Source organism: Prionailurus bengalensis, chromosome B1 (genome assembly GCF_016509475.1).
Source record: "Prionailurus bengalensis isolate Pbe53 chromosome B1, Fcat_Pben_1.1_paternal_pri, whole genome shotgun sequence".
NCBI lineage: Eukaryota > Metazoa > Chordata > Mammalia > Carnivora > Felidae > Prionailurus > Prionailurus bengalensis.
The window spans coordinates 30,960,340-30,973,000 of NC_057344.1; the positions used below are offsets into that span (position 1 = coordinate 30,960,340).

At 41.3% G+C, this 12,661-nt stretch overlaps 1 long non-coding RNA gene across 2 annotated transcripts in view; it reads left to right on the forward strand.

Moving 5' to 3' along the window:
* LOC122471940 overlaps positions 1 to 12,360 on the forward strand; it is a 94,371-nt gene extending 82,011 nt beyond the window's left edge. Inside the window, exon 7 of one of the 2 annotated variants that reach the window (XR_006294315.1) lies at positions 12,251 to 12,360. This is a non-coding gene — a long non-coding RNA (uncharacterized LOC122471940). The remainder of the gene's footprint in view (positions 1 to 12,250) is intronic. The other variant, XR_006294314.1, reaches the window with a different exon arrangement.
* The last annotated feature ends 301 nt before the right edge of the window (positions 12,361 to 12,661 follow it).

The window sequence follows — 12,661 nt, forward strand, 5'->3', positions numbered from 1 at the left end:
GAGAGACAGAGAGAAAGAGAGAGAGAGAGAATCCTGAGCAGACTCCATGCGGTCAGCCCAGAGTCTGACGCGGGGCTCAAACCCACAAACCATGAGATCATGACCTAAACTGAAACCAAGAGTCGACTGCTTAACCGACTGAGCCACTTAGGTGCCCCAAGTATTTTTTAATTAAGGTATGTACATTGGGTTTTTTTTTTTAAGACATAATGCTATGGCACACTTAATAGACTATAGTTTGGTGTAAATAAAACTTTCATATGCACTGGGAAACCAAAAAATTCATTTGACTCACCTTATTGTGATATTCACTTTATGGCAGTAGTCTGGAACCAAACCCACAATGTCTCTGGGGTTTGTCTATATGATAGCCAAGATATGGAAGCAACGTGTCTACTGATAGATGAATAGGTAAGAAAGATATTGGAATATGGCTCAGCCATAAAAAATGAAATCTTGCCACTTGTGACAACAAGCATGGACCTACAGGGTATTATCTAAGTGAAATGAGTAAGACAGAAGTGAGAGAGAGAAAGACAATTCGCTTATATGGGGAACCTAAAAAACCAAACGAACCAACAAAACAAAACAGAAACAGACTCACGAAGACAAAGAACAAACTGGTGGTTGCCCGAGGGGAGGGGTGGGGAAATGGGTGAAATAGGTGAAGGGGAGTAAGAGGTACAAACTTCCAGTTATTAAACAAATAAGTCACAAGGATGCAAAGTACCGCATAAGGAATACAACCAATAAAATTGTAATAACTGTGCATTGTGACCCATGGTAACTGGATTTACTGTGGTGCTTATTTTGTAATGTATATAAATGTAGAGTCGCTGTATTGTACCCCTGAAATGAATATAAAATCGTATGTCAACTATTCTTCAATTTAAAAAGTTTAAATATTTTCCAAATAAATAAATAAATAAAGTCATAAAATGTTAAATTCAAAATCAAAAACTTTTGCTTTGGGGAAGTCCCTGTTAAAAGGATGAAAACAGGGGCACCTGGGTGGCTCAGTTTGTTAAGTGTTTGACTCTTGGTTTCGGCTTAAGTCATGATCTCACGGTCTGTGCAGGAGCCTGTTTGGGATTCTCTCTCTTTCCCACTCTCTGCCCATCCTCCATGAGCACATATGCTCTTTCATTCTCTCTCTCTCTCTCTCTCTCAAAATTAAAGAAAAAACCCCGCATGCTACAGAGTAGGAGAAAATGTTAGTAAACTACTTATCCAACAAAGAACTAGTATCTAGAATATGTAAAAAACAAAACAAAACAAAAAAACTCTTAAAACTCAGAAGTAAAAAAGGGAAAAAATTCCAATTAGAATTTGGGCTAAAGACAGGCAGAGACATTTCATAGAAGATGTTATAAAGAAGGCAAAAAAGACCATGAAAATATCTTCACCATTATTAGCCATTGGGGAAATGCAAAATAAAATCACCATGAGTGGGGCGCCTGGGTGGCTCAGTTGGTCAAGCATCCGACTTCAGTTGGTCATAATCTCATGCTCCATGAGTTCTAGCCCCACGTCAGCCTCTGTACTGACAGCTCAGAGCCTGGAGACTGTTTCAGATTCTGGGTCTCCCTCTCTCTCTGCCCCTCCTCCACTTGCACTCTCTCTCTCAAAAAATAAATAAATAAATAAATAAATAAATAAATAAACATTAAAAAATTTTTTATTTAAAAAAAATTTTTTTTTCAACGTTTATTTATTTTTGGGACAGAGAGAGACAGAGCATGAATGGGGGAGGGGCAGAGAGAGAGAGGGAGACACAGAATCGGAAACAGGCTCCAGGCTCTGAGCCAGAGCCATCAGCCCAGAGCCCGACGCGGGGCTTGAACTCCCGGACCGCGAGATCGTGACCTGGCTGAAGTCGGACGCTTAACCGACTGCGCCACCCAGGCGCCCCTAAAAATTTTTTTAAAAGAACCACCATGAGATATCAGGATGGCTAAAATGTAAAATAGTGAGAACAGTAAATGCTGGTGAAGATGCAGGAAAACTGGATCCCTCAAATCTATTTGGTGGGAATATTATAGCCACTCCAAAAATTCTTCGGAAAATGAAATCCGCAACTATCACAGGACCAGCAGTTGCACTTCTGGCACTTACGCCAGAGAAATGAGAACTTAGTTTCATGCAAAAGCTGTATCAAATTTAACTTTAAAATATTTAATTGACCTCTCAAGGGGTTACACAGAAGCATCAAATCAGACCCAAGGTCAGATTCCTGTCCATTCCTTTGTCTTGTCATTACATCGCTGTTCATTATATCCGGAATGGCACTTAAGTTTTTCATACGATGGATAGTGGTTGCTTGAAATTCTGTGCTGAGAAGGATTTTAAGGCCTTGGAATTCCAAGGTCAGCAGGAATAGTTTTCACAATTAATTAGAGGTGTATGCCGTTAATATAGCTGGCAAGAATGGCGATATACAAGCTCAATATTTGCCAATCCCAAACTGAGATACACCACCTCACCAATCATAGAACACTGAAACCAAAAGACGTGTTAGTAATTTTCCAGTATACAATTTCCCTTTCATTTTACAGATGAGGATACTGCAGAAGTAAAATAAGAGAGATCCAGACCCCAAGTGTGTTATCTGACTTCTCCATTTCGCCAAGCCCATCCTTGCTCTCAGAAGCAATTGACTAGATATTCCGAGTCCACGAGTTTTCTCTTTGTGGAAAGAATCTTCCTTGCATAGTTACTTCTCACAAACAGTTTTTCGGTGCTGGAGTTTTCCCAGGAAAAATGGGAGATCATTCTAGAAAAGAAAATACCCAACACCTAAATTTAGAGCAGAATCCCTTTCATGTTCATCACCTTTATAGTCAGGCTAAACTTGTCAGAGAATATCTGGCCTTATTTTTAGAAGTACGTGTGTTCTCCGCTCATATTGCAAGAAGTGACAGAGAGACATAAAAATGGGGTGTTGGGACTTTTCAGGCCCTTCTGCCTGTGCAAATCATCGCCTCATTGTGCTGGGAATTTACAAGAGTCTCCTCAGACTTCCAGAAATAACAAGTTCCATTGTCTTGTTAGTTCCTTTGCCCTGTTCATTATCAAAGAGATCAGTGAAAATGAATGAAAGGAGTCTGATTAAAAGTTCCAGGATATCATTATGTTTACAAGAGGGAGGGCCACCTGGGTGGCCCAGTGGGTTGAGCATCGGACTCTTGATTTCGGCTCAGGTCATGATCTCACCCTACTTGGGTTTGAACCCCACATCGGGCTCTGCACTGACAGCATGGAGCCCACTTGGGATTCTCTCTCTCTCTCTCTCTCTCTCTCTCTCTCTCTCTCTCTCTCTCCCTCTGCCCCTCCCTGACTTGTACACTCACAATCTCTCTCCCAAAAATAAACAAACGAACTTTAAAATATATAAATACCTAATGAGGGGATGAAGATAGCTGCTTAAATCCTTTGCCCCTGAGAACAAGCTATGCTAGAAATTTGATCCAATCGCTGGCTGCTTTGGTTCCGTGTGCCTTCAGACCTTACAGAACCTGTGTGTGAAGGCTCGTGTAACCTTGCTGAGTAACCACATATCGATGGTTAATGAATATATATGAGGATTGGCGGATCAGGCTGGGGTGAGCAGGCCTGATACTTGATCTTTCCAGTGAAACTCATGATAACAACTCACTGTGTGCCCTCGGAAAGCTTTCTGCGGGCCTTGCTTCTGCCAGCCTCCCACCTTATCAGCAGGCCCCCAAAGCTTCAAATTACAGCAGCTAATTGGATGAAAGTGGAAATGCATCCTTCTAATGGAGTGAGCGATTCATGCCCTGATCTTTTTCCTTCACTTGCTGAGGCAAAACAAAAACACAGATGAAGGTTGTGAAGCAGAAAAGCAGATTAGCTCTGCTTTGGAGCCACGAGAGTGGATGTTCCAGCTAAAATCGAAAGAGTTTTAGAGACTATAGACACACATCCAAAGGACAGAAAACAACCCAAGATAGCAGTTACCAAATTATCCCAGAGACAATCTGCAAATCCCTTGCTCAGTAAAAGCTAGCAACACAATCTACCTTCATCTATGAATAAGTTATTTCATACCTAAAGATAATTTCATTTGTGGCCTTATTTTATGACATTTTTATAACTGTGACACCCTATATAGGTCCGAGGCATGAATAAGCTGAATAAAAACCATCAAAATAAAGATTTAATGTGAAATTGTTTAATGCAATTGGGACTCATGAGTTGGCCGACAGGGACTATGTTTCATGAGCTTCCTGTTAGAGCTTTTCTGTTAGCTTTCTTATAGACTGATACAGTTTGTATTAAAAACACATCTGCAGTTAGTTCAGGAAAGAAGACTCTTCTGACATCAACCTATTTTATCCAAAGAGATGCAATTAAAAATGCATATGGGGTGATTCCATCTTTTTATTAAATTACCCTGAAGAAGGGAGCAGTGTTACCATACGGTGATGGAGACACTAAAATTCAAAGAAGCTTCAGAGTGAGATAAGTTGGATTTACATCATTCAAAGGACAGGTCTGAGATCAAGGTTCTGGGTGACTTTCTTCTGGCAATTAATTGCCACGTGTGGCATAGTTTAATGGGCTTTTACATTCCATTTTCGAGGGATGAAATTTGTGAGTGCCTGAAGGAGGTGTCATCAAGATGGCAGGAGGAACAGTGAAGAATGAAAAGAGAAAATATGATAGAATGGGCAATTACAGAACGTGGTATTTATTGCATTTTAAAATAATAGCCCACCCTGCAGCGCAGGGGAAAGGAAAAGAGAAAACTCTGTGAGAGGCATTCACATTGCTTAATTGTGAGCTACATTTCCTTTCTGGTGAACTTACTTTACTGTTTTGACTAAACTTCCAGATCAACAGACGAGCGTCATGGTCTCTCATATGAGCGTTGGGTTCACACTGTCAGCCCATGAACCCATCTCTATCAAGTACCAGTTCAAAGCAGAACCTTGGATTACACATTCCATGAATGACCAACATAGAATGGACATAATATTCAGATGATATGAAAAACACACCAATTCCATGACAAAAAAAAAAAGCTGTCTCTTTATTTTATTTTGTCGGCTAAAGGACATCTCAGTACTCTTTTCAGAATAATTCTGTGTCTTTAGAAAAGTATACTGAGGAATGATCATGAACTTTAATCTAAATCTGGACTCTGCCACTTGCTTGCTGTGTAAATTTGTATAAGTTACTTGACACTCTACATCTGTGTTTCCATCTGCAAAAATCAGAATGACAATATTTTCAGTTTACAAAATTGTTCTAAGACCCAAATCACATCATAGCCATATGTAAAAATGTTTAGAACATAGTAGATATATACTGAGCTAGAGAGAATGCAAAAAAAAGGACGTGACCCCCTAGGACAAGATAATCTAGTAGGTGAAATACAATTTGGGAATATCCTACAGTATCATATAGTCTTACGTCATATAAACATAGAGAATATTAGACAGCCCACATGAATGTTATAGTTACACAAAGCAAGCTAAGAGCCATCATGAGACAGGCTAGTCAGAGAAAATTTCCAAGAGATCTTAGCCTTTGGCTAGGGAGCATTCTCTCTCCAAGTGATCACAAATTACCGTACGCTGTAGGCATTTTGAAGTATCCATATCTCCAAAAGACTTCTTGACAATTTTACCCAACTTTCTGACACTTAACCACACAACCTATTCTTCAACAGACATTTATCAAAAGCCGCTGATTTCCAGATGTTTCTTCTCCTGGGCCTGTCACCTTCTGCACAGAAGAAACAAGAGAACCCATCCAGGCTCTTATACTCCCTGAGGAAAACAAACAACCCCACCTTGATCTCTCCAATCAGCACTCTGAGCTGACACTTAGCTTCCTCTTGAACATGCTAAAGAAAAAAGTGTATATTATTCAGTTGCATTTTCTCAGTTTATTGTCTTATCTTTTAACATACCGTAAGTTCTTCAAATACTGCTTGATCTTATATATCTACAAGTCTACCAACAGCAATAAGACTTGGCAAATTAAGTATCCGAATTAATTATGCAAGCTTGGCTTTAATTTCTACTTTAAAATATAATGCACTGAATTAGAGTTATTAATATCAAAATATTGCCTATGCTTGTTGCTAATTTTAAATGGAAAGGTTTCCAATTCAAACAGTTCTAGATATTAAAACACATTTTCATTTGCTCGTGAGAATTTTTTAAGGCAGAACATGCTACTTAACATAAAATCATTAGTCTTATAACAGAAATATAGGCAGGATCCAAGTTCATCATAAGATTCATTCATTCATTCATTATGCTGGTCACTGAGGGGAAAAAAAAAAACCCACTATCTGATCTCCAAGAAACTCAGTCTATAAGAGGCAAACATGTAAATAGATCATAAAAATTACAATATAGTAAGTCCTTTTATAAACATTACAGGAGAGGTGTTTCCTATCTCAATTTTCTCCTCATGATATAGGAGCATACCAGACTAGGATAAAATAAGATAATAGGAGACATGATATTTTAGCAAGACAATCTACAGAACATGCCTACGATATTGCAGATGCTAGATAGCCTAGAACATTGGGAAGGTCTCTTTCCCTCCACCTGGGGTGGCATCCAGCAGAGGACTTGACGGTGCTCAAGGATGTACACCTGCAGAGGAAGCAGGACCCCGAGTAGGGAATGGAAGACAATAAACATAGTGAGTTGCAGACCAGTGAACAAAACCGGAGAACCTATGAAATGTGGAGGAGAGTCACTCATAAAGCTACAACTCTTCATTAAAACTCTTACTGAGCTAGAAGGTAGAACTTGAACCAAAAGTCAAAGACTATCAAAGTATTCTTCCTCATTCTCTATCAGTGTGTGTGTATGTGCACACATGTGAGTATGTACACATGAGCTCAACCTAGCAACCTGTTAAGTCGACTCTGGGGAATGAGTTGTATTGCCCCCTCCTTTTCCACGTTGGAGTGTAATCTTGGTGATTATAAAGGAGAAATGTACATTGTGTAATGAAAGAAGAGAGAATAACTAACAGCCTTTGAGAGTATTCAAGAAAGCGTCACTGAGGAAATCATTTGAGCTGAGACTCGAACGATAAATAGGGATTCATCAAGCTGATATTCCAGGCAGAGGAAATAAAACACTCTATTCAAGATGTATAGGTATGAAGAAAACATGGAGTGTTCAGGCAACATATAGTTAGTGTGGTTTAGCAGAGCACAGGGCATGCTAATGAGGAAGTTAAGAGGTGAACCTGAAAAGTCCGGTAAGGGTTATACCAGAGTCTATATCCCAAAGGGGATGAGTGGCTATTAAAGGATATTAAGCTAGGGAGTATTTGATTTACAAGAGAAAGATTTTATTGAAAGGCCCTGAAGTGAGTGGACTATAAAGTTTACACCATATAAATATATTGGAGAAAGGTTACACAAAGGTAATCTGAGCTAGGTGGTAGAGGGATGTGGGGCATGACCTTAGAAGAGATCCGTGGAGCTTCGGAACAAGACTAGACTGTGGTTAGTGACGGCTTAACCTGAAACAGTGACAGAAGGAAGGGATAGATGAGAATACACTAAGGGAGTAGATTCCTAAGTGGGATGGATGAATACAGAGAGAGAAGGCAAGGAAGGAACATAGCTGATTCTCAGATGTACACTTTTGGTGATTAGATTTATGGGGAAAGATCTTGATTTCCATTTTATAAAGGTCAAGGGCCCTGTGATGCATCTAAATCATATTTCCCAGTGGGTAGCTGAACATGCATATCTGATCGCAATTAGAAGCATGGCTTTAAAGATGAAAACAAAACGTTTGGTGTCAGAAAGCAGATTAGCGATGTTGTAGGGCCAGGAATGGGGGAGGGTTGAATGCAAAAGAGAACTAGGGGATTCATTAGGCTGCCATCAGTGTTCTATATCTTGATTGTGGTGGTGGATACATGGCTGTATATATATTCCAAATAACTCACTGAACTCGAAATGGGTGCACTGTATTTTATGTAACTATAATGGAGCATAAAAATGTTTAATGGTTTAAGTCACAAATATATGAACGATAGTTGAAAACGTGAAGTGGGGGCGCCTGGGTGGAGCAGTCGGTTAAGCGTCCGACTTCAGCCAGGTCACGATCTCGTGGTCCGTGAGTTCGAGCCCCGCGTCAGGCTCTGGGCTGATGGCTCGGAGCCTGGAGCCTGTTTCCGATTCTGTGTCTCCCTCTCTTTCTGACCCTCCCCCGTTCATGCTCTGTCTCTCTCTGTCCCAAAAATAAATAAACATTGAAAAAAAATTAAAAAAAAAAAAGAAAGAAAACGTGAAGTGGACAGGATAGATGAGAGAGGCTATAGAATGCGACACGAAGAAGTCTGAGGCTAGAATTATACACGAGGGGTATGACAAGAAAACTAGCAAAATCATTAACTCCTGTTACTGTTTAGCCATGAAACAGAACAGGATCATTTAAAGGCTCTTTGGAGGCTTATATGTCACCTAATACTACTTCACCTTACGTATGAAGGAAGTGGAGGCCATATTGAGGTACTATGGTTTGTTCGAGATCACAAAGGTAGTTAATAGCAAAAGCAAAGTTAGACACAGCCAGGAGTCCTGAGCCTGGGGTACTTCTGTCTGGGGCTACTCAGTTGTAACAGGGGAACTTTCACAATTGTGAAAGGTCACCCTACACCACCAAAAGAAGTCTCTTTGGTGTCCCATTCAAGCCGGGCCCCATATTTCTTCCTCTTAGTTACCGCTTTCTGTGTTCCACACCCGTCGAAGAGCCACATGACCGTACAAACTCATAAAAAGCCTTAACAAGAAGACAAAACCACCTTCTGAGGAAGGACAGAGCTGTTCCTCGCTGCCACTGCCTGAGATTTTGTTAGTAGAGAGGAATAAAGTTAGATGTCGATATGAATATAGAGGAGGCATTTTTCATCACACAAACATATACCTACAGAGCAGGGGGTTTATTTTGTTTTGTTTTCCTGGGATGGCCCGTCTCTGCACATTGCACCCACACCTTCTGGCAAGTCAAATAAATGAGAATGTCACACGCCAGTGGAAATTAAGAAGGAGGAAGTGTAGAGAAGGTGTTTAACAATACATCCAGTCAAGCACCACCTTTAAATTTTTTTCTTTTACTTTAAAAAAAAGGAACTCACCTAAGTACACTTCCACATATAATGAAAAAAGAGATGAAAAGTTGACTTCATTGGTGAATATAGAACAGATGGAGCCAAAAGCATCTAGGGGAGAGGAAATAGAGACAAATATGGTTGTCATGGTTTCTTTGAGATGCAGTAAACAAAGGACCCAAATGGACAATGAAATCCCCCGTTGGGAAAAAACCACATGTCGCTCCTTTCTTTCTTAGATAATTGCCAAGCTCACTTTGAATGTCTGGAGTCAGTGGGAGATGAGAGAACAGTGATGCTGTCACTCACCCCTGGCTATTCTCAAATTATATTTTCCCTGAGACCATCTCCAATCCTTCTATAGAACAGACATCAAACAATTAATGGCTGCCTTAGATTAATCAATTACCCCACTGGGTAGTGCCCCGAAGAAATATGTGACACATGTAAACACAGGAGAAGCCGTGCACAGCCTGACACCAAGTTCTCTGCCTAATTGGGAAGCCGCAAGCACACATGAGAACATTTTAAAAGATTTGTAAATCCTGGTGGACACATTCAGGTTCCCAGTCTCTAGTGTCACTCTAGTCAGGTCCAAATTAATCTAAATCCAATGCTACCATGTTCTAGGTGAGACGTGAGTCAGACAATAGCTCGATATATCTGCCATGTCCAATGTTCCCGCATAATTTGCAGGGTGTTGGGAAAGGAGGGGAGGGGGTGGGGAGGGATCCCTTCAGAGCAGCCTTCCTGAGAGTCACACTGAATCCCAGTGCAGTGAAGACCATCCCCTGTATGATGGCAAACAGGCAAACATCGGAAACATTCAAATGTTTGGCTGAACTCACGTATTTTGTCTGGAGGTTCTGATGGAGTTGACGCAAGGTCTTTTCCAAGGTCATTTCAGAGGCTGCCAGTGCTGAGATCAGACTGTTTAAACCCCGAATTCCACACCAGTCCCCCTCCTGTTCCCACCAAAACAGATTCTTTCTATGCCACATGGATCGGGAGTTGTTTTCTCCTTGTTTTCCGGGGCCTTCATGAATGACCCTTAGTTTGCTGAGGGATTGTGTGACTTGAGGGGAGGTCTGGTGTAGAGCTGAAGAATGTGGTTGTGTTTATGAAGACTGAGGGCACTTGAGCCAGCTGCACATGAGGGGTGAGAGGGGAGGAAGGGTGGCTTCACCTTGGCTCGGCTATATGTCCTCAGAAGCCAAGAAGTCACCGAGCAATTTTTAGGTTGTTGAAATTTATCGCTCTCATGAGTCTATCCCCAAAGCCCAAAGCTTGCAACATCTTATTTCCTGTTTCGGGATTTCCTGAAACTGAAGCTGAGACATTGGCCTCTGTAAAGAAACCCATAGCAAAAGCCTTTTCTCCAGAACAATGACTGTGTGCCATCAGCCTCACAATACAACTTGGCCTCCCCAACTTAGCGCCATTTTCACCTCCCCAACCTAGCGCCATTTTCACATCTCCTCAGAAAGTGCATTTGTCACTTCTTCTCTATCACCCATACCTCCCTGTCCCTTGTCATTGCCACCCTCTCCAACATTTTACTTCTTTTTTGAAAAATTATTTTGAGAGACAGAGAGAGAGAGTGAGTGAGCAGGGGGCAGGCAGAGAGAGAGAGGAAGAGAGAGAGAGAGAGAATCCCAAGCACGTTTCTCGCTATCAATTCAGAGCCCAATGCAGGGCTTGAACTCATGAACCATGAGATCATGACTTGAGCTGAAATCAAGAGCTGGATGCTGAACTGATTGAACCACCCAGTCACCCCTGCAAACCTCTTATTATAAAGTTTATTTGGAGTGTTGCTTCTTCACAAGACAGGGGTCTATATGAATTTTGGGAAGCTACACTATCTTCTATAGTTGCAAAACAAATGGAGGAAATTTTGCACAAGTATCAAGTTAGAAAGAATCCCAGACTATGAATAGGTAGGGTGGGGGTGGGGTAGGCATAATAGGGCATAAGAAATGACACCATATGCTTTCTTCATTGAATGTTAACTCTGGTTTTCCATGACTATGATCATGGTTTACTGCAGCATTACTGCCAGAATTCCAACATCATTCATTTCTGAGTTTTTGTTGTTTGCACAGATACATCATCTTTACTTCACAGTCCTTCCCGAGCTTTCATCTGCCAGCTCTCACAATGGGGAAGTCGAAGTACTTGTTGTGTGTACAGAATTACAAAGCACCTGCAAACAAATCTGGTGAGAGGCCAAACCTAGGCCTTCCCAAAGACGGGAGTATCCCTTAAGGCTAACACAGCTGCCATGGGCTTTTCCAAGTGTTTAATACATTCCAACCAAATGTTATGTATGTATGTATGTATGTATGTATCTATCTATCTATTCATCCATCCATCCATCCATCCATCTGTCTACCTATCTCAAGCGGGCTCCATGCTCAGAGCAAAGCCCAATATGTGGTTATACCATGACCCTGGGATCACGACCTGAGCCAAAATCAAGAGTCAGACGCTCATGCAACTGAGCCACCCAGGCACCCCAAACCAAATTCTTCATAATTCCAATATCACATGAAAATTTTCTGAAAGAAGAAATAGATTGACTTAGAAGCGTGGACACAGGCTCCATTTCACTCATACGGAATTTCATATTTATGAAAGGCTGTAAGGGTAGAACTGGAGTTTTCCATACCAGTGGGAAAGACATTTTATTTTTCCATGGTACTGCAAAGAATCACAACAACCTATCCATCCCATGAGAGATTCTTTTGAGAGAAAATGAACTATGGCAGAAAGAACAGGAGCAAACAAGACAATCCTGGGTCTGAAATTTGGTTCTGCCATTTACTAGTTATATGGCAACGGATAAGCTATGTATATAATGACATGTCCTGCTTCATTATCTTAGGTAATAAAAAAAAATCACGTTTTCAAAAATGTGAGCTTCCAACTTCCTATCTCAAAAGGGTTTTATCTCCCTTTCTAATTATTCTAATAAATCATAGAACGTTAGGGGTCTATTAGCCCAAAGAGCTGTTCTGCTTTATAATTGCCCTAAAGAGAAAAAAGCTGGAAAAATTAATTTGTACACCATATGTCTCCATTCTCTACCACCATGACTGCTCTTTCTACTACATATTTTTCTCTTTAGAGACAACATGCCTCCCGGCTCCACCATTGCCACCACCACCACCACCTCTGACGCGAGAGAAGAAATGTCTCTGGAAGTACCCCTCTCCAGCGCCGTCATTTTGAGCACCTTCCTGCAAAAGCATAGCCCAGAAATTCTGGGCCTTCCTGGCATGACCGATCTCATGGAGTTCCTATGTCCTGGGCCCTCCCCTAATAGCAACAAACCCGACGATGTGGCCATGTGGCAGCCTTCATCGGGGACAAGATGGAAGTCAGGTGGATGCTGTCCCACATCGGCGAGCTGCCCAGGCTGGCCAGGTACAGCCTGGCCTTCACCCACAAGCAGACAGGCCTGACAGGTGCTCTTAGAAGTTTCTCGGATGGTCTCACTAATCTCAGGGAGAACATAAGGATCTGGAGATTCCTGCCC